This window comes from Mus caroli, unplaced genomic scaffold (genome assembly GCF_978045245.1).
Source record: "Mus caroli unplaced genomic scaffold, Mus_caroli_1 scaffold_8, whole genome shotgun sequence".
Taxonomy (NCBI): domain Eukaryota; kingdom Metazoa; phylum Chordata; class Mammalia; order Rodentia; family Muridae; genus Mus; species Mus caroli.
The window spans coordinates 44070604-44094157 of NW_028227263.1; the positions used below are offsets into that span (position 1 = coordinate 44070604).

Genomic DNA, 23554 nt, shown 5'->3' on the forward strand with positions numbered 1-23554 from the left:
ACTGAGCCTTCTTGCAGGCCCTCTTAGCATCTTTTTTTTTCCTCTTAGCATCTTTAAGTCTATTTTAAGTCTATTCTAAAAGGTTGATTAAGCCACAGATGCAGCTCTAGATACAAGGGACACAAATATAAGACTTAGTAATTTATGCCCTCAAACTTGTTTTTGTTTGTTTGAGATTATGTCTCATTATGTAGTCTTTGCTGGCCCAAGTTGATCTTGAACTCAAGACTTTTATAATAAACAACTATTAAGAAATATAGCCTAGCCAGATGAAGTAGTGCATACCTTTAAGCCTAGCACTCAGGTGGCAGCAGGCAGAGGAGCTGAGAGCCACCCTGGCCTACACAGAGTTCCAGGCCAGCCAGGGCTCCACAATGAGAGACTTCCCCCCAAAAAAACAAAAACAGCAACAACAAAAATAGAGTCTTTAAAGTTAAACGGACTTAGACCTGAACAAAACACTTCATAGCCCTGTAGCTAAAAATAAAAAAATAAAATCATTTAACTCCTAAAGGCTCAATTTCTCTATTATAAAAATAGAGTTTTAATTTTTACATTTTATGTACTTATTGTTTATGCCTATGAGGCTGTGCATGTCTCTGTGTGTCTGTGGTACATATGCAGAAATCAGAAGACAACTTACAGGCATCTCCCTCCACCAAGCTGGTTCTGAGGATGAAGCTCAGCTTATCAGGCTTGGTAGCAAGAGCTTTATCAATGGGCCATCTCACTAGCCAAAAATTAAATGAAACACACTTGTTGCTATTGCATAGGACCAGGGTTAAATTCATAGTACTCACATGGCAACTGAAACCATCTGTAACTCCAGCCCTCTTCTGGTCTCTCAGGGTGATCCTTGCATGGGCGTATATGATAAAGCAAAACACTCACATGTAAAATATCTCTGTGAAAATTCAATTGCCCTCAAGTCTAGAGGGTCTTAGATCCTCTGGAACTAGAGGTACAGGTAGTTGTGAGCTGCCATTCATGGATGATAGGCACTAAACTCAAGTCCTCTGCACAAACAGCAAGTGCTTTTTTTTTGGGGGGGGGGGTTGGTTTGGGGTTTTTTGTTTGGTTGGTTTGGGTTTTTTTGAGACAGAGTTTCTCTGTGTAGCCCTGGCTGTCCTGGAACTCACTTTGTAGACCAGGCTGGCCTTGAACTCAGAAATCCGCCTGCCTCTGCCTCCCGAGTGCTGGGATTAAAGGAGTGCACTATATAATTTCTGAGCCATATAATTTTTTAAATCAAACTAAGGTAAGCCTTTATACAGTACTTGATGCACAAAAAATTATTCAACTTTATAAAATTATTCAGTTTCACTCTCCCATGCACACAGACAGAAAGCATTAGTCTAGAAAGTCAGTCTAATTAGATATAGTTAATTAGAAAGTACTTCCTTTGAGACTCAATCTCCTCATCTACAACTCAGAATGCTGGGTTCAGAGAAATTAAATAAAATATGCTTGAATGACTAAATAAACTGTTATCGTATTACCTCTCTTGTTATAAAATCACTCCTGAGCTACATTGCATAAAAGTGTCTTGCAGCTTAAGAATACTAGCCTCTCAGGGGTCTGAAAGCTAAAAGGGGCAGGGAGATTTGCACTGTCATTAGGAGAAAGAGCCTGTCCCACTAAGGAACTGGGGTGAGACACTGCCAAGTGGCTTTCCTCCGGGAGTCTCTAGCTAATTAAGGTCCTGACCCTTTGCCCCATCTGCCTGTGACCTCTGAGAAGGTTAGAGAACACTAAGTTCTCCACAGCAGCTTTTCCTTGGCCAAAAGGTATTGCTGGGTGCAGATCAGCCAGAGCTATTGCTAAGAGATTCCTGCCCTTGGTTCCCTTTTAGAACATAGTGAAAACCAGGAGCACGTCTCTCCTTTTCTGAGATTATCAGCTCTGGATTCCTGGGAATCCACCCTAAACACAACATCAAGAATCTGAGTCTGGAACATATCAAATGTGACACAACTAATAGACCATCCAGGCCATAGACAGAAGTGGCCCTGTTAGGATGTGAAATGTGGAATAAAGGGGACTGGTCTATCCTCCACCACCACCCACTCACCACCCATCTTCATCTCCACCCCAGGTAACAATATTTAATCTTAGATGCTCCTGGGGCCATTTTTTCGGCTCTTCTTCAGGCTACAGAAGCCCCAGGGACTTAACCACTTCCTTTGCTCATTAAAACAGAACTGCCAGCCCTTAGGATCCCCTTCCTCATCATGACTGGCTCTAGGTTAAAAAAAAACCAGTTCATCCACATACCCTTTCTACAGCTAAATATGTGGGCCCTTTCTGTTGCAAGGATTTAACTGTTGGGCCAATGTAGGCCCAACAATGTAGGCCAAAAACAACAAGCATGAAAAAGTTTTTTAAAATATTTAAGGAGTTTGACAAGTTAATTACATTTACTGTCCCCATTCCATAGCCCCTGGTTCCTCTTGTACAGCTTTAATCCAATAATTTTCAAAACTGACTTTTTAATCAACAGAATCCTCTTTTTAAAATACAGTTGAGCTAAGCCAACAACTAGGTGCTTCAGTGTTTAATTTAGTCTGTAATGAAGTAACAAGTATAGAGTATAAATATAAAAGGCACTTAAAATTATTAGGCAAAAACTTGTAAGTAGCCAGGTGCAAACCAGGCCTATCGACAAACACCTTGGGAGTGACCAGCAGTTGGCAAGAGGCAGAAAAGTTCAAGACCTACACTACATTTCTAAAAAAACAAAAAACCTCCCTCAGCAAGTGCAAGCACTACCAGGCAAGGATGATGGGAGTTTGATCCTCAGAACCCATAATGGAAAGAGAAAACTGACTCCCAAAAGTTGTCCTCTGACTTACACATACACACACTCACACACATATCACACACATAATAATAAATATTTTTAAATACTCTAAGAGGTAGGAGAGTAAAGATGAAGAAAGCTTTAAAAAATGAGTCCTAAGTATATACCTGCAGATGGTGTATAACTGGTACATGAAGCTAATCATACACACTGTATGATATATTACTTGCCTAGTTTTAAATGTTTCCATTTTTCCATAAGTTTCTTGGAAGTTGTTTTTTGAGACAGTCTCGTTGTGCAGTCAGGCTGGCTTCAAACTTAGCATCTTCCTGCCTCAGCCTTCTGAGTGCTGGAATTACATTTGTGCTCCACCGCATCTGGGCGGTTTTTGTTGTTTGTTGTCTGTTTCTTTTAAGACGATCATAAACAGCCCAATCTGGTTCTTTTGTTTGTTTGTTTGCTTGTTTTTTGTTTTGTTTTTTGTTTTTCTCGAGATGGGGTTTCTCTGTGTAGCCCTGGCATCCTGGAACTCACTCTGTAGACCAGGCTGGCCTCGAACTCAGAAATGCGCCTGCCTCTGCCTCCCAAATTCTGGGATTAAAGGCGTGCGCCACCACTGCCCAGCTCCAATCTGGCTCTTAACTCCTAATTTTTCTGTCTCTGTCACCCAAGTGCTAGGATTACAGGCATTTGCTACCATGGCAGGCTCACTAAGTATGGAGGGCTACCGTGAAGACATGGAAGAAGAACATAGGGGAAGAGATGGCTCAACAGTTAAAGAGTGATTACTGCTCTTCCAAAGGACCCAAATGCAGTTATAGCATCCATGGTGGGTGCCTCAAAACTCCAGATCCAGGGGACAATGCAGTCTCTGACCTCCATGGGCACTGGCACACATGTAACACACACACACACACACAAAGAAAAATAAATAACTTTTTTCTTAAGTTAAAGTACGAGTAGCAATCATGGTGGCACATGCCGTTAGTCCCACCACTTGGGAGACAAGGGAGGTGGATTTACACTAATTCAAGGGTAGCCTGGTCTACAGAGTGAATTTCAAGACAACCGAGGATACACAGTGAAACCCTTCCTTGAACATCCTCCCCTCCAGAAAAGTACTTTGATAAAAGGGAAGAAAATGCTGAACAGGAAGTACTGAAATTTACTTTTATCAACACTTAAAATTATCTTCCTTCTCACCTTTTCATGTTTTAAGGGACGTTTGTTTATATACAAAGCATACTTACTTAGAAAGAATTCAACTTTTCCAGCTGTGTTATCACGACTTTCTCTTTTCAAAACGATGATCTAGATTTTAACCAACTACATACAATTATCAAAATTTCATTCTGGGTATGGTGATGCATGCCTTTAAGCTAGCACTTGGGAGGCAGAAGCAGGCAGATCTCTGTGAGTTCAAGGCCAGCCTGGTCTACAGAATGAGTTCCAGAATATTCAAGGCTACATAAAGAGATCTTGTCTCAAAACAAAACAAAGCAAAGCAGAACAAACAAAGCTTCATAACAATATTGTTTTCAACTAATGGGTTTTTTCCCTTTTAACGTGTAGTGGTGTTCTGCTTGCATGTATATCTGCGTGAAGGTGCCATATCCTTTAGAACTGGAGTTACAGACAGTTGTGAGCTGCTATGTGGGTGCTGGGAATTGAACCTAGGTCCTCTGGAAGAGCAGCTCTTAACTACTGAGCCATCTCTCCAGTGTCATTGAACTAATATTTCTAAAATAAAGTAAATGCATGAGTATTTAAGCAGTAGACCCTGCTGCCAATAACTTACTTAGGTACTATTCTGTTGTTGGATCCTCTGGGGCTGGAATTACAGATGGCTGTGAGATGCCAGGAAAAGGCTGGGAACTGAACCCAGATCCTCTGTAAGAGCAGCTAGTGCTCTTAACTACTGAGCCATCTCTCCAGTTCCCTAGGTGCTATTCTTATGACCAAGGTCATCACTCATTACACAAGTTTACGTTCTATGATGCTATCAATTACCAAAGAATCTATCAGCATAAGCAAAGTGTACTCTCAGAATTGGCATAATTTAAGCCAAAATACAAAGACTTATTATATATATATATATATATATATATATATATATATATATATATAAATGCACAATTTCCATTAGGTTTATTAAGATATTAAAGGTAATTTAAATTCTTTTGTTCATTCAAGAACAAGTATTTACTAAGCATCCTTGTTCACCTATAAGCACTAGTGACAAAATGAAAAAGACACAGCTATGGTCTCAGGGCTTCTACACAAACACATCCTTTTACTGCTTTCATGGATTTCTAAGATTCCGAAGACCATAGGCCACCAAAACCAGAAGAGTTTTAGAAGATGTGACACTCTTATTGCTTTATGAACACAAGTTGTTGAAAGGTATCCCACTCTAGGATGCATCCCACAAAGCACAAAGTTACCCTTGTATACAAGCTGCATACCTGCTGAAAGTATTCAAGTTTCTTGCCCAGTGTGGTGGCACATGCCTAGAATCCCAGCACTCAGGAAGCAGAGGCAGGTAGATCTCTGAGTTCTAGGCCAGCCTGGCCTACAGAGTGAGTTCCAAGATAACCAGGGCTAAAAACACTATATTGAAAACAAAAAGTTTCTATATCAACATCTTTGTACACAATTCAACTTTTCTGAATTTTTATTTTATCTTTGGATATTGACTTAACATATATAGCTGGTCTTTACTACTTTGTGGGTTCTTCTTTTTCCCACTCTCTATCCCCCTCCCAGTTTCACCCCCTATCACTATAGGAGAGGAAAAAGGAGAGAGGGGGTAGGAGATAGATCTGTGAAGAATCCAACTTCTTTATTCTTGTTTCTTCTTTGAACACAACTCTTAACAAATCAAAACCAACCCCCTGAATGACCAACAACCAACAGCCCCTCCTCTCGAAAATTCCAAATGTTCGCAGAATTCCAAATATCACACAATCATAGAAACTACCTGCACCTGCAGATACTATCTAACCATGCCTCTGTTAGTGCATGAGGCAAATCACACTCTAGAGAAGCAGCCCCATCTCCCCACACCGGGGATTAAGACAAAAACATATTCTTATAATATTTGTTTTTAAAAGAAACCAAATTTCTAGTGTTCTCACTATACCTCAGCCAAATACTAATACCTATTTTTTGACTAATACCTATTTTTGTAAGTAAGTTTTATTAAAACATAACCATGCCTATTCATTTACACTGCCTGCAGCTGCTTCCCTCCAACAACTTGCTATGTGATTCCATAAAGTCTGAAGTACTTACTATTTGACCCATCGCAAGAAATTGTTTCTGACCTCTCTGCTAGACTGTAGAGATACAGAAATGTATCCACATCTTGGCTTTGTTTGCTTGCTTGCTTGCTTGCTTGCTTGCTTGCTTGGGTATTTATATGTGAATTTGCACTGAGGGTGGGCAGGGATTGTATATGCTATATAAGCAATATAGTACTAAGCTACATTCCTAGTCCTGTATGTATTTGATCTAGACAACAGGGACACACATTAATTAATTCACCAAGCATTTGACGAATTTTATTATACATATACCCAAACTATGTATTATGCCTGGCATGGTAATGCATACTAGTAACTCCAGCAATTGGGAGGTAGAGAGGAGGATACAGAGTTCAATATCATCCTCAGCATCATAGAGAATTCATGGTTAACCTGGACTAGGTAAAGCCTTTACTCAAAAACAAAAGCAAAAATGAGACATACACACCTTCCAGGGAAACACACTTACACTCACAACTTGAATTTGAACTAAACATACAACAGAAAAAAAAAAAAAAAAAGCAAAAAGAAAAGCAAAACCAAACAAAAAACAAGCCTTCAGTCAAATCCTCACCTCACTCTCGGTCTGGGATGACTGATTCAGTCCAAAACACACTCACCTTCAAGAGAAACTCAGAGAGAGGCCTAAGGAGATAGCATCATGCTTTGCCTTTCAAGTATAGAACCAGATTTGAATAACAGGAATCCACATTTAGTAGTAGTAGTAGTTATTATATTATATAATAGTTATATATTATGTTATATATTACATAATATATAATGGTAGTTATTATTATTACTACTACTATTACTATTATTGGATGCACTTGTGATCCCAGAACTGGGAAGGGTGCCAAAGGTGTACCCCCCCCACCAGGACTTCCTGGCTAGCCAGTCTAGCATACTTGGCAAGTTCCAGGCCAGTAGGAAACCCTGTCTGAAAAAAGCGAATAGATAGTTCCTGAGAAATAACATCTGCAATTGTCCTCCAGCCTCTGCCAAGGATACTGGGTATGTAATCCAACAGAGTGGCTTAGGAAGCCCTAAGATACGCTCAGTGATCTCTATGACAAACCTTAAGCTTCTGTATGTCCTACCCTATACTAGGAGCAGAAAAGTATACTCACAAAAATCATAGATTTTGGAGAACCAGAAAGTCCTCCAGAGATCATAACATAGACTGACTCCTGCTTCCAAAATGTAAAATACCTATTATTAGCTTAATTTTATAGATGACACAGCTGTTGTCCAGAAATGACAATATAGCCCAGGTATCTATAAGATAGCTTGGGGTTGGGGAGAGAGTATAGGATGAAGAGATAGCTCAGTGGTTAAGAACACTGGCTGTTATTCCAGAGGACCTAGGTTTGATTCTCAGTACCCACATGGCAGCTCACAACTGTCTGTAACTCAAATGCCAGGGGATCTAAGACCCTCTTCTGGCCTCAATGGGCACTGCCATGTGGTGCATAGATAGACGTGTAGCCAAAACACCTAAAACACGAAAAATAAAAATAAATGAAATTTAACAACAAACAAACAAACAGCTTGAACCAGACGTTAAGTGTGATTCCAGTAAGGAGCTACAGGTACAGAAAGGCAGAATACAGATATCGATACCATTAATCATCTCAGAACACTGAATTAAAAGTAAATGTTACCTGGTGGTGCACACCTGTAATCTGAGCACTCAAAAAGGCTGAGGCTGAAGGATCCATGCAAGTTTGAAGCCAATCTCAGCTACATGATTAGTTATGGTCAGCCTGAACTACAATGAATTTTGAAGCCTGTCTACATAGTGAGACCCTATCTCAAAGAAAACACATACACAGACACACAGACAGACAGACACACACATTAAATGAGAAGCTAGGCATGGTGGTAAATATCTCTAAGCTAGCACTGAGGAAGCTGAGGCAGTCTCAACTACTTAACACCTTTGAAGGCAGTCTGGACTACATGACACGATACCCTCCCTGTCTTTAAAAATGAAAAAAGAAATATCAGCACTCAGGAAGCAGAGGCAGGCGGATTTCTGAGTTCAAGGCCAGCTTGGTCTACAAAGTGAGTTCCAGGACAGTCAGGGCTATACAGAGAAACCCTGTCTCGAAAGAAAGAAAGAAAGAAAGAAAGAAAGAAAGAAAGAAAGAAAGAAAGAAAGAAAGAAAGAAAGAAAGAAAGAAAGAAAGAAAGAAAGGTGAAATAAGAAAAAAGTGTGAAATCAGTAAGCACAGTATTTGGCACATAGTAGGTTTGTAGCATGCATGCTCTCTTCTCACAACCCTGTCTGTATTCCTGTTTAACAGAAGGGGAACTTGTTTTTTATGCCTGCAAGGTGCTCAGCAACTAACGGTGCTTGCTATATAAGCCTGAAAACCTGAGTTTGATCCTTTGAAGCCATGAGGAAGGAGAGAACAGACTCCCAAAAGTTGTCCTCTGATCTTCACATATGCATCCTGACACACACGATTTTTAAAAATTACAAAGTCTTTCCTACTACCAATACTTACTTTCAAATGTTTCTTAGTTGTATGTGTATTGGTGTTTAGCCCACATTTATGTCTGTGCATCATGTGCATGAAGTGGGCAGAGGACAAAAGAGGGCATCGGATTCCCTAGGGCTGGAACCACCATGTAGGTGCTAGGAATCAAACCGAGGCTCTCTAGCAGAGTAGTAGCTTGTGCTCTTAATTGAACCATCTCTCCAGCCCCCCATGGTACTTACTAAACCACAAAAAAAAATTAAAATGTATACAACTCTATAGGAATAAAGCTGTAATCTTACATGTTTCCTTTAAAACTCAGCACTTAGAATGATACCTCCATAGCCCATAGCTGCCTTGTACACAGGAAGTACTTGCTCAAGAGAGAACTCCATGACACCATCCTGAACATGGACCACAAGTGGTTACTTTCCAGAATTGCAAGGACGCTTCATTTGCATGCTAACCCTGGAAGTAAACATGTATAGAAAGTGACCAAGTTCTGGCCACCAGCAGGTCTATACATTTTCAGAGATCCACATCTCTCACAGTAAAGCCTGTCCATTGAAATGACAAGAAGGATCCAGATAATTCCTCAAAGCTGCTTTAAAACATGGTGCCCCTCACCTTTAATTACAGGTTTTGGAAGACAGAGATAGGTGGATCTTGGAGTCCAAGGCCAGCCTGGTCTACAGAGCTAGTTGCAGGACTACACAGAGAAACCCTGTGTCAAAAAGCAAAGAAACAAACAAAAAGGAACATATGGAAATGTTTCTAACTATACAGCACCTCTGTTTAAAACATGGGTGGTAATAGTAAACTGAGTTGCCACACTTATACTTCCTACACTGCATATTGAGAGAAGGGAAGTGTTCTTTCCTTTTAGTACCGTTTGTTTGGAAAGGCTGATCTCCTGGGAAATGACTGGGAACAAATCCTGAGAAAAGGAATTTAGCAAAAGCTTGAATCCCACAAAATCCCCCAGTACACCTTACTGGCTTCAAGACCAACAACAGCACCAAATGAAAAACAAGCTATTCGGACTACACCCAGCTTCACCGGAAAAGCAAGACTTAAGCTTGCCAAGAGGACAAACCTCTCACTCAGCAACTCAAGCAAAGCTAAGTCTCACCTGTTTCCAGTCCCACAGCAATGAACATAGCTCTGGCACCAACCAGGCTTTGTCCTTCCCAAACAGCAATGGGACACCTTCCGCATTCGTTCTGACTAGAGGGGGAGCAGAAAGGAAAATATTCCTGGACACAGACCATTAAAACTGAAGGTGGAATGAAAGGCTAAGCGACAGTCTACTTAGTCCTCAAGAGCATCTGTACCTCTGTTGCATCCCACAGTAACCTTAACAGATTCCTCATTTAGACCCTTTCCCAATACATATTCTAGAACAGACTTACCTAATGTCAAGGTAGAGTAGGTTTGCAATCTCACATACCAAGTCCAACTCTTGTTTGTGATATGTCTTAAGCCATACATGATAGTCAACTCTTTCTATATCTACCTTCTGGATTATACAAAGCAACTCTAGAAGCAAGTAATATATTCATTATGCTTATTTACAGTTCTGCAAGGGCAAGGCCAGGCTCAGTAAAGATAGTCAAGGACTGGTTTGTTACAGAGTAAAAATTAGAAGATACCCTAGCAGGACAGAAGCAAAAGTTCAAGAGTGTTTCCTGCCTTCTCCCTCTGGAGGCCTTCACCCGTGCAAACTGTTCTTTAGCCTTAGACTGATGGATTTCCCAAGATTCTTCTCTTATTACCAACCTCACAGATATCTCTCCCTCCTCAGCTAGATAATCTTAAACTGGTCCTTGGACCATCTGTCATCCTAGTATTGTTTCATCTTGTTGGTATGTTTGAGAATTCCCTAATTATATAGCCATCTTTCCTTAAATGGTATAAAGCACAATACCAGTACACCAACATCTATTTATAAGCTAGGGAAAAAAAAAAAAACAATTTCCCTATCATCATAATTCTTACTGTGAGATGAAAGAATGCCTGTCAGCCAGGTGTAATCCAGTATATCTATAACACCAGAAGTGCCAGCTACTTCTCAGGAGGCTGAGGCAAAAGAACCACTTGATCCCAGGAGTTTGAAACTAGCTTGGGAAGCATAAACACTGTCTAAAAATGAAAAAGCCTGTCACTTGTATCCCTTACCTGATTGTTCCCACAGGTGTCAATATTCCCCTTTCTCCATGTCTCCAACTGGTTCCCGAGGGATACCCTGTCCTAGTCACTGTAGGCTTGCTTTTAGATGTTTAGTTCATTATCATCATGGCAGGGAGCATGGCAACACACTTGGCACTAGAGTAGGAGCTGAGAGCTACATCCTAATCAGTAAGCTAAGATTGAGGCACTGGATTTGGCATGGGCTTTTGAGAGCCTGAAGACCACCCCCAGAGACACATTTCCTCCAACAAGACCACACCTCCTAATCCTTCTAAATAATGACACTCCCTAGTAACTAAGCATTCAAATATATTTCATATATTTGAATAATTAAGTATTCAAATATATGAATGGGGGCCATTCTTATTCAAACCACCACATTCCACTCTAAATTCTACATGTCCATGCCTGATGTCAAAGCACTCTTTAGATATCCAACTGCATTTTAACTTTGTTGACTACAACATACTCACCTCTCTTGGGCTGGTTCCACACCTAGTCTGTAGCTTTCCTTGGAAGATATTTACAACTCTGGCATTTCCAACATCTTGAAATCCCCAACACAATTCAGGCTTCACCTTCATAGCTTCACACAGTGAACTTAGTTCCATTACACTTCCTGGTGTCATTCTTGGTCCAAACCCCTGAGCTGACATTAAGGGCCATCCAATTAGAGGCCAATTCTAACTGTCCTATTTAGCCTGTGTCTCTCCCCTCTCCCCTTCTCCCTCCTCCTCCACCCCACCTTTTTCCTTTCTTTCTTTCTTTCTTTCTTTCTTTCTTTCTTTCTTTCTTTCCTTCCTTCCTTCCTTCCTTTTTCCTTTTTTGTTTTTAGGGGGAGTGGGGTGGCTATTGCTGTTGCTTAGTAGTTTGGTTGGCTGGTTGGTTGATTAGTTTTTTGTTTGTTTGTTTTGAGACTGGGCCAGAACTTGCTATCAAGTAGTAAACTTGAACTTCTGATCATTCTATCTCTGCCTCCCAAGTACTGAGATTACAGGCATGTGCTAACAAGCCCAGTTCTATTAACTCAGTGTTTTGTACATGCTAAACAACCACTCTACCAACGAGCTATATTCCTAGCCCTTTCCATTACTCTCTAACTTTACCTTGTTTCCTAGGGCTTATAATTATCTGACATTATATTGCATCACTATTTATTTTCTACCCTACAGGAAAATAGGGAATATTATCTCTATTGCATACTAAACAACTAGCAGAGCTCTTGGCTTGCAGTAGGCCTCAAATATGTACTGTATGTATGAATTCAGTACAGCCCCCACTGATTTCTTTACATAATTACTCCCAAGTGAACCTTTCGTCTATACTCAAAATTCTAGTCTATGTTTGAGTTACATTAAGCATTTACTAACATCAAATATATGATAGGTCATGAGCTAGATGCTAAGAACAGAGACAGATCCAATGTAATACGTAACATTACATAATAATCTAGAAATTTAAGGAAGACAATAAAAAGGTGCTCCCTTATAGAAATGTTTATAGAAGAACATACATTACCAATTACAAGGAACAGAAAGTAATTAAGACAGTTTCCAAGAGAGGGTTACATTTGATCTGGGTCTGGAAGAATTATAATCTCACCATCATAGAAAAAGGGAAAGACAGATTAAAAGACATGAAAGGACTAAGTATATTTAGATTAGTGAGTGGTTTATGTCTTGTTTTATTGTTCTGAGACAGAATTTCATGTAGCTAAGGCTGGCCTTAAACCTTTGATCTTCTAATCTATACCTATCATAAGATTACAGGAATATGCCACTATATTTGGCTGATGAGCAGTGACTGAGTGAAGAAAGAATTGCTCCAAAATTATGTTTAAAAAAACAAAAACAAAACAAAAAAACCATAAATGTTGGGGCTAGAGAGATTGCTCAGCAGTTAATAACACTTGCTGCTTTTCCAGAGGATCTGAGTTTGTCTCTCAGTACCCACATCAGCTGTGTTATAACTGCCCCTCCAGCTCTAAGATATGTACCTGACTCCTAGACTCCACCAGCAATTGCACTCATGTACACACACACAATTAAAGTAAAAATAATTTTTTAAAAATCCATTAATGTTGGGCTAGAGAGATGGCTCAGAAGTTAAGAGCACTTGCTGTTTTCATAAATGAACCAGGTTCAGCTCCTACCACCCATAGGGCAGCTCATAACCAGCTGTAACTCCAGGTCCAGGGAATCCAATACTCTCCTGTGACTTCTGCAGCATCACACACATATGTGGCACGCATATATACCCATGAACAAACACACACAAAAAGTAAATGAATAATTAAATAAGTAAGAATTTTTTTAAGATTTATTTATTTATTATATGTAAGTACACTGTAGCTGTCTTCAGACACTCCAGAAGAGGGAGTCAGATCTCATTATGGATGGTTGTGAGCCACCATGTGGTTGCTGGGATTTGAACTCCGGACCTTCGGAAGAACAGTCGGGTGCTCTTACCCGCTGAGCCATCTCACCAGCCCATAAGTAAGAATTTTTAAAGCATGAATGTCTATTGACTAGAACATATAAAGAACTCTTATAATTCAACAATAAAGACAAACAACTCAAAAAAAAAAAAAACAAAAAAAAAAAAACAAGAACTTGAACAGACATTTCTCCAAAGAGGATATATAAATGAGCAACAAAACCAGAATAGCCAGTGTCTTCCTCTGGCCCCCATATGTGCATGGATGAAAGGGAGGGAAAGGTATGAGTATGGCATACAAACTGATAGAGGCTATAATTCAGATAGGCCTTTAAAACTGTACGCTAAGTGAAATAAGTCAGGCACAAAAGGTCACCCACTGTAAGATTCCAACCATATGAAGTATCTAGGGCCAGGCTGTAGCTCAATTGTAAGTGCTTGCCTAGCACACATATGGCCCTGAGTTTTAGCTCCAGCAAGAGAGGTTCTGGATTCCAGCAAGGGATAGAAAGAGATAGAGAATGAGACTATCCAGAATAGATAACTCCATAGACAGACTGTACATTGATGCATTGATGGCTGAAGAAAGGAAAAGGCAAAGCAAAAATCAACTGTTCATGGGCATGGCTTTCCTGTGAGATGATGTAAATTGTTAGAGGTAGTGGTTGCCCAACATTTTCAATGTACTACATGCCACTGAACTGCATAATTTAAGGAGGTTAATTTTATAGTATAAGACATTTTGTTGGTTTTGGAGCTCTGGCTGACCTGGAACTCACTTTGTAGACCAGGCTAGCCTTGACTTTGCAGCAGTCACAGCTCTGCCTCCCAAATGCTACATTATAGACATAAACTACCACATCTATCTGTCATGTAACTTTAAACTCAATTTTTTAAAAATAGCAATGGTATCACGCTCTAGTAAAATGAATAACTCAAGTTACAAATGTTTCCCCATCTAGCTCTGCCTTTATGTCTCTTCAGGAAGCCAGTCTTACCATCCCTCAGTCATCTAAACCTGGCATCTTAGCTTTGAGTAACATTCCCTTTGTCATATTTTCTAGTCATTTCCTGTATGTCAGGAATTCTAAAAAGCCCCAAAGAAAAAGGAAGCTCCCTTTTAAATAGAATACAAGTGGTCCCTGTGTCTCATCCTGTTTTCCCTACAGCACAAAGCAGTTCATGCCTGGGGAGTATGAGACACGTTCTGGCTGACTTCTCCTAAAACAGCTGTCTAGAGTCAAAGACACTACCATTACACAATGTTCTAGATCTAATTTTCCTTCAGGGAGAAAGGTGAGAATTGAGAAGTATTTAACAACTAGCTTGGGGGCCATATCTAGTTTCAGAAATAACTAAAATTTCTCAGTAACAACTAGGTTCTTGACTTTACAGAAATAACAATTCTAATGCCAAACTCCTTCACAAAAACAAAAATTTTACTCACAATGTTTGACATTGAAACCATGTCTACAAGCTATTTTCCTTGCCCTCAAGAGGCTCTGAAAGTTAGGAGACTTGATAATTTAAGTGTTGCATTTAAGCTCAGCCCAACTTGTTGGCCAACAGTCTTCAAAGTTACATATTACTATCACTGATGGTTAAGAATCAAGACTCCAGCAGTAACCCATAAAGATAAAAAACATAATTGGGTTCCTTGTGACCTTCAAGAACTCTATTCTTCAAATAATATTGACAATAAAAATCATCAACAAATTATTTTGGTTTTGTTCTGTTTTTATGTGTTTGAATATTTTGCCTGCCATGTGCATATCTGTTGTCCACAGAGGCCAGAAAAGAGCACTGGATTCCCTGAAACAGGAACTACAGACAGTTGTTAAATACCATGTAGGTGCTGGAAATCAAACCCAGGTTTTCTGGGAGAGCAACAAGGGTACTTAACCACTGAGCCATCTCTCCAGCTTCATCAATAAATGCTGTTAAAGGCCAATCTGCAGTCCTTGAATATATTCTCAAAATATTCTGGAGAGCTTAATGATTAACCTGGGGTCACAAAACTAGTAAGAGAAATGTCAAGTTTGAAACTCTTGTTTAACTGCTTCCGCTGATGTAAAGCTGCCTAGGACCATACATCATGTTTTCTTTTCTGGATCTCTGTGAAAGACTACTCTGAGAATAATCTGTTTCTTAAGCCTAGCAGCCACCGTCAATATGGTTAAAACTCTCAGCTAATAGCAACACAAAATATGATGCCACCAAGAGATACCTGGAATTGCTCTCTGGGTTACTCTGGCAATCCTGGGGTTAGCAACCAAGCCTCCTAAGAACCATGAGGATGATGTTTTACCTTACAAATGGTCCCTAAATAACAGCAGGGGAAAAAGCAAGAAAAGGCAGAGCTGTGGAGGAGATTGCAGACAAACACTAAACCAGAAATCAGTAGATCTAAGTTTTGGTTCAGTTCTGTCCTAATAAAACATGTGACCTCAGGAAGCCACTTGCCTCTTTTGCTTTTTGTCTGTATAATATGGAGATAGTGAACCCTTGTTGTCACACCTCAGTTTCTCTGAATGTGGTGAACAGAAAGACACGTCTGGGGTAGAGAAGTGCTTTGTAAAATGCAGAGCACAAATCAGTCTGAAGGGGCATTATGGTGATATGACCACCACTGGCTGGCCAGGTAGAAAATTAACACCCCTGTAACCCATAGAAAATGAAATCGGAGAAGGCTGGAGACATGGCTCAGCCTTAAGATTGCTGACTGCTCTTCCAGAGAATCAGGGTTCGATTACCAGCACCCACATGTTGGCTCACTGTAACTGGATGTAACTTGCGATTCCACATAATCTGACACCCTCTTCTGCCCTCTGCAGGCACCTGGTGCAAAGACATATACATATGCAGACAAAACATCAGTACGTACAAAAATAATTTTTAAAAATAAAGTGAAATGAAACGGTAGATAAGTAGGTACAAACTGAGAGGATTATAGTGTGGAAAGAAAAGTCTCTGGGATTGGTCAGAAAAACTACAGAAAAAAAAATATGACTGAAGGGTGATGGAGAGCAACAGAGGAAGCAAAGGTAACCAATGGTAACAAGGATGAGGAAGCAAGAGATTACCAATGCTTAGATGCCACATGATCACGGGGTCATAGAAGATGGTGTGGTGCTGGGAATGAGAGTGACCCCCAAAGGCTACCTGAATGCTTGGTCCCCAGTTGGTGGAACTTCTTTAAGAGGATTAGGAGGTGAGCCTTGTTGAAGGAGATGGGTCACTGGGAGTAGACTTTGATGATTCAAAAGCCCATGTCAGACCCATTTCTCTCTGTCTCCCTGTCTGTCTCTTTCTCCTCCCTTTCTTCCCTCCCTCTCTTTCTCTCCTTCTCTCTCTCCCTTTCCCTTTCCCACACTCTCTGCCACCTGCTAGATGAATCAAATGTACACTCTCAGCAACTGCTACACCACCATCCTCCCAACCATGAAGGTCATGGGATCACCCTCTGAAACTATCAGCGAGCTCGAAATTAAATGTTTTCTTCTAGAAGTTGCTTTGGTCATGTCTCTTCATGACAATGGAAAAATAACTAAGACAGATGGGTATGGTAAAGCCACAATGGAAGAAAGATAGGCAATTAAGAAGTGGGCACAAGATGTAAATGGCAGGGGGCTGGAGAGTTGGCTCAGTGGTTAGGAACACAAGGTACATGTACTACACATATATACATACAGGCAAAACACTCCTACATATAAAATAAATCTTTTAAAATAATGCAAATGAAAATAGGGAGTCACTGCAGAAAACGTGAGCTATGAGGTGACATTAGAGGCAGTTTTCACTACAAATATTTATTGGTCACTAATAATATAGTAAGCACCATCATACAAGTATGGGAGCAAATGAAAAATAAGACATGAGTCTGACTATTGGCTCCTCTTCTTTTTTGGGAGGGAGGAGGGATGGGGGGTTTTCGAGGCAGGGTTTCTCTGTGTAGTCCTGGCTGCCCTGGAACTCACTCTGTAGACCAGGCTGGCCTTGAACTCAGAAATCTGCCTGCCTCTGCCTCCCAAGTGCTGGGGTTAAAGGCATGTGCCACTGCACCTGGCTTGGCTCTTCTTCTTGAACATGGACACTGACCATAAAATGGCAGCATAAGCTCAGAGGTTTGAAGACTTGGTCCTCAGCTGACTGATGGTACTGTTTCAGGAGACCCTGGAACCTTCAGAAGCTAGAGGAAAGCTTAGCTAAAGGAAGTACATAATCAAAGGGCAGGCCTCATATGGCACAATTCCACTCTACCAATCTCTCTGCCTCGTCATCCATCAGGCTGGGTGTCAGCCATTACAGCTTCCCACTACCATGTCTTCCATGACATAATGGACTATTTATCTCCTCAAACTATGAACCAAAATAAATCTTCCCTCCTTTAAACTGTTTCTTGGTCACAGCAATGAGAAGAGTAACTAATACAGACATTAAGAGAACAAGCTTTGTAACAGACAGATGGGATTTTAAATCCCTACGCCACCACTATATGATGAGTGACCTTCCACAAGAAGCCAAAGCTCTTAACTCTAGTGCTAAATTAATATTAATCCTTACTACGATTAAAACAGAAATGTGGGCATGATGGCAATAGCCCTGTGGTTCAGAGCACTTACTGCTCTTGCAGAGGACCTAGGTTCAGTTCTCATCACCCACAGAGTAATGTGTGCCTTCCAAGCACCTCTGTTATCACTGTTATCATTTACTGCCTTTGTGACCTCGGGAAAGTTGTTCAGCTCTCTGTTCAACACCTTTAAAACAAGATTGCTGATAGCTACCTCATCTAGGCTGTCATTAAAATTAAAGGAAAAATGGTGTAATAAAACACAGCTCATGAAGGTTCTCTTTTCTTCCCATTATCTCTTATTTCTTTAACTCTCCTTCCCCTTCTCCTCAGTTTCTCACATTGAGATCTTCCCTATGGCAGAATTAATTTCCAAAGGAGGGCACTGAAGACATATCCAGAACACTCTCAGAAAGCCCAGTTAACACTGACTTAAACCTAACTCTAACCTACCCAAAGCTTGATCATGCCACCCAGAAACATGTTCTTTACATGCATTTTGCCAAGAGCTTTCAATTCACAGGTAAGAAGCCCTTTCTGGAGCTGGAGAAATAGCTTAGTGGCTAAGTGTAAACACTATTCTTTCAAAGCACCTGAGTTCAGTCCCAGCACCCACATCAGGCAGCTCACAGAGGATCTGATACCTCTGATCTCCCAATCATACATACATATGCACACACTTTTTTTTTAATTATATGTATATGGATGGCTTGCCTGCCTGTATGTGTGGGCACCCATGCATGCCTGGTGCTCACAGCAGCCAGAAGGTATCAGATTCCCTGCTAGAACTGGAGTTACAGACAGTAGTTAGCCACATATGTAGCAGCCAGTGCTCTTCTATCACTGAGTTATCTCTCCAGCCCCTACACATAATTTTTAATATAATAATAAAATAAATACTTTTAAAAGCCATGGTGCTAGAAAGACCCCCTCTGGTTTCCTTACACACCTGCATACTCGTGCAGAGGACACAGTTTTGATTCCTAGTGATCACATGGTAGCTTACAATCATCTAAAATTCCAGTGCCAGAGAATCCAGTGCCCTCTCCCTGCTTCCATAGGCACCAAGCATGTATACAGTACACTTATATATGTGCAAGCAAAAAACTAATACACATAAATAAATAAAAATAAATCTTTAAAATAGGAGCCTTTCAAAAAAATAGGAGCCTTTCTGCTTAATGGCCAAATAATTCCTCTCTGCTCATTTGTCTTCCCAAAAAACAAACCAGAAGAAAAAGCTCCAAAATCTAAAATGCCTATCAGAAAGAGGAGAATGAATTTCCCAGTGCTTTAAAACCACAGAACAAAAGAGGCTCTGGCTCCTTGGTGAGTAGCAGATAAATCTCACTGGGCTTTGTGTATGTATGACAAGGGCAGGCAAACCTATCACAACTTCCAGCAGTTTCAGGAATGCTAAGTTAAGCTTGCTAGAGTTACTCAGGCATGCCGGCAAAATGAGGTTTTTACCAGGAAAGGTCAACTCATAAATACCTGATTAACCCAAGTGAACATGCTCTGCTCCAACTCCTCAGGGAATTTACAACTGATCCAGAACAGAAGGCAAGCTGAATACATGTTTTCAAAGCCAGTTAATCATTGGAAGTCTGATGGGTGGAGAAGCTGGTGGCTAGCTATAAGAGCCTACACCATCAGCCAAATCCAGATCTTTGGTGGAAGTTGCTTCTTATAGAACAACCTCTGTATAATCCCATAGTGCAAATGTAACCTTCTCTAAAAGTACAAGATTCAAACTGTCCTACCAAGATTCTGAGAAATCCAGAAAAGCAGATAGTATCAATTCTAAGACCCTGTTTAATCCCAGGAGGTTCCCTAGAAATAATAACTTCAATAGTTCTGAGCTCATGCATTAGAAAGACCTTGTCAGATCAACTCTATAAGGGTAATGTCTAACCTCACGAGCAGTTCTGCTTCCTCCGTGGTGCACCCACTATGCTTTGTAAACCAGAAAAGGAAAATTAAAAGGACTATTAAGCACTATGTGCTAGGCTTTATACAAAGTTGTTTTTTGTTTTTTCTTTATTTGTTTTTGTTTCTTACATTTCTATGTATAAGTGTTTTGCCTGCATGTATGGCTGTACAGTTGAGCATCTGGTACCCTCAAAGATCAGAAAATGGGATCAGAGCAACTACAACTGTAGTTGTAGATAATTATGAGCTGCCATACTGAAAATCAAACACAGGTCCTATGGAAGAGCAGCCAGTAGTATTCTTAACTATTGAGACATTTCTCCAGCTCCTAAACAAAGGTTCTTAAATATTTGGTTTTGGTTGCGCCTCTTAACAGCTTGTATGATAGCAAATCATAGTCTCATCTTATAAAGAAAAAATAGGAGTGTTCTTCCCAGAAAATGAGCTGGCAAAGTACAGAACCCAAGTATTAACTCAGTTCTTCTGAGTCCAAAGCTCAACGTCCTTTTTTTCAGCAAATATTTACTGACAGTTTATTACATCCTAGGCACTGCTCCTAGGTGAACGCAGCGCCATCTGAGACAGGGTTTATGGAGTTCATGGAGCAGCTTCTCTATTTTTACCGTTTTCTTTCTCCTTCACTCAGCAGAACAGAATAGATACGTACTACAGAAATGAATGCGCTCCTTTCTCTCACCACAGCTGCTGCCCAAACAACATTCAATTGTGTATCCATTAATTCTGCATCCTTCCTCCCACCTACATCAAGTCATATCTTAAATCAAAGGCTTCCTTGAAATGCTAGCAAATCTGTTACAGCTACCCAGCAAGTATCTATTTATTATAAAAATAAAAGTATTTCACGGCTTAAAAATACTTTCACATAATTTTATTTAGCCCTCTAAAATTAAGCAAGATGGGTATTATTCCCATTTAACAGGCAAACTGGCTAGGCAGTGGTGGCGCATGCCTTTAATCCCAGCACTTGGGAGGCAGAGGCAGGCGGATTTCTGAGTTTGAAGCCAGCCTGGTCTGCAGAGTGAGTTCAGGACAGCCAGGGCTACACAGAGAAACCCTGTCTCGAAAAACCAAAATAAAAAACAAAAACAAAAAACAGGCAAACTGACACCTACAATGCTTAGTTACTATCCTATGGCTACAAAGAGTAGAGGAACTCAAGTTATCACACAGCTCCCTAGCCACAGAATAAATTCCTCTCCCTCCTAAGAGTGCGTCATATACTCTTCAGTGCAGAGAAACCAGAGGGGTATTGTGTCATTAAGATAGTTCAGACTTCCCATTATACCAAAATAAATAAACAAATAGCAACAAAAACGTTCTTGCTAAGGCCAAACCAAAGTGGCACACATCTATAATCCCAGCACTGGGAAGGTAGAGGCAAGAGACTTCCAGGTTAGCGTTAGCTGCATGGAGAGCTCCAGGACAACCTAGAACTGCATGAGAAACAGTCTCAAGCTTTTAAAAATCTGCTATGTAGCTGAGCAGTGGCGGTGCACACCTTTTTTCCCAGCACTCAGGAAGCAGATGCAGAAGGATCTCTGTGATTTTCAAGGTCAGCCTGGTTTACAGTGAGTTCTAGGACAGCCAAGGCTATATAGTAAAGCCCTGCCTCAGGGGGGGAAATGTGCTATGTATCAACCAGTTACAGAATTCACTTTGATTATTAATATTATATCTTACCACTTTCCCTATAAAGTGTGTTTTCATTATATTCAATTATGGTGAATTTACACTCTGTTCCCAAAGGAACAAACTTCTCATGGTAAAATAAAGCACATTATTTGGGGAGTGGTGGCACACACCTTTAATCTCAGCACTTTGCAGAGGTGGACAGATCTGAGTTCCACACTAGCTTGGACTATGTAGTGAGTTCCAATCTAGCCAGGAAATAGACAAAACTCTGTCTCAAAACTGGAGATGGGAGCTGGAGAAATGGCTCAGCAATTAAGAGCACTTGCTGCTCTTTCAAAGGACCAGAATTCAGTTCCCAGCACCCACTTCAAGAAGTTCCTAACCATCTGTAACTCCGGCTCCATAAAAGTTGATACCACTGGCCCCTGAGGACATATGGACTCATGTGTACACACACATACACACACACACACCTTACACATAAATAAACCTTTTTTGAAAAGCATATAACCTATTTGTATTTAAAAATGCAAAATAAATACTTTTATAATTATTTTTCCAGTCATTGAGAAAGAAAATTCAACTTATTTTAAAAATGACGTTACACAAGCTTTCCTCTTCCAGGAAAGCCCATTTATTGTGTGAAGTGATGCATTTCAGAGGGCAAATGTTACAGAAAGTATATGTCCCAAATGCTGGGTAAATAACACAATATGCCTTTGTAAAAAAAAAATATGTAAGTAAATAAAAGCAACAAACACCACAGTCAGCAGACATATTCCAGCTACTAAAGTTTGATTATATTTTTCTACTCATACACCACTAAACCTAGTTCTACTGGTTCCAAAGGCAACTTTAAAGTCAAACACCGAGCCTGGCGAGATGGCTCAGAGGGTAAGAGTGCAGTGCACCCAGTATAAAACAGCACACTGATTGCTCTTCCAAAGGTCCTGAGTTCAAATCCCAGCAACCACATGCTGGCTCACAACCACCCATAATGAGATCTGATGCTCTCTTCTGGTGCCTCTTCTGGTAACACTGAAGTCAGCTACAGTGTACTTATGTATAATAATAAATAACTCCCTGGGCCAGAGCAGGAAAGGGACTGAGCGAGCTGAGCGAGCGGGGCTGGAGTGAACCCCAACCACATGAAGGTTCACAACCATCTGTACAGCTACAGTGTATTCACATACATAAAATAAATAAATCAATCTTTAAAGCCAAACACCAAGAAAAATAACATGACGGAAGTGATGAAGGAATAGGAGCAGTAAGATAAGGAAAGCAGAGGAATCGGTTCTTAACTTTAGAAACTGGAGACGACTACCTGAAAGTGAGAACTTAGCCAAGAAGCTTAGAAGGGTAGAAGGATATGAAGACAAGCACGGTGGTAAGCATGCAGTCCTAGCTACTTGGGAGGCTGAGAGATGAGAGTCATTGAGCCTAGGAGTTCAAGAGCAACCTGAGCAACTGACTACAGGGCAACAGTAAAGCATGATGCCATTTATGCAACCTGAGGAAAGTAACCAGACGTCTAAGCGATATCTCAATTCTGATTTAATTGATAACAAGCTGTAATGACCATCAGATAAGTTCTTCTCTGTCCAATCACATTAGGGCAGTGGCAGGCCTGTAATTGGACAGGAAAAGGGAGGCAGAGCTAGGAGTTGGGAGAGACAGAGAGGTATTATGAGGAGAAGGGGGAGAAGCCAACATGGGGGCAGACGGACAGGAAAAAGATCCTGATCCCTTGTGGTTTTAAACAGCGACAAGTAGCTAAGATTTTCACAAGGTTAGAATAATTGGGTAAAGCTTTTATCACTATCAATTGGCTCTGAAATTATTGTATTGGCATCTTGTAAATTGTGTTCTTATCGTTATATAAATCTGATTGGATAATTAAGCTTTAAAAGTCTCGTTTCTACCAGGTAATTGGGTGTTGAGATGGCTGATCGTGGGGTGTGTGGGGCACAGAGTGGAAGCGAGGGTATCTCTGAGGGTAGGGGCATCTGAGAGATGGCCGGGTGGGAGCACTGTGGACACCAGGGGCCCCAGAGTTGGTGGGCCAAGAAAGTTAGTGAGATCACCGGGCACTGCGGCAGGAGCGCAGGAGCGTGGTCTTGTTCCACTGAGAGTTGGTGGGTTATTATTTTACTTAATATTTCCCACAACACTTCTCCTCTGA

The 23554-nt window shown here is 40.6% G+C and overlaps 1 protein-coding gene across 4 annotated transcripts in view; it reads right to left on the bottom strand.

Annotated features, from left to right (window-relative positions):
- Stim1 (stromal interaction molecule 1) overlaps window positions 1-23554 on the bottom strand; it is a 167324-nt gene that overhangs the window by 122680 nt on the left and 21090 nt on the right. The window lies entirely within an intron of this gene.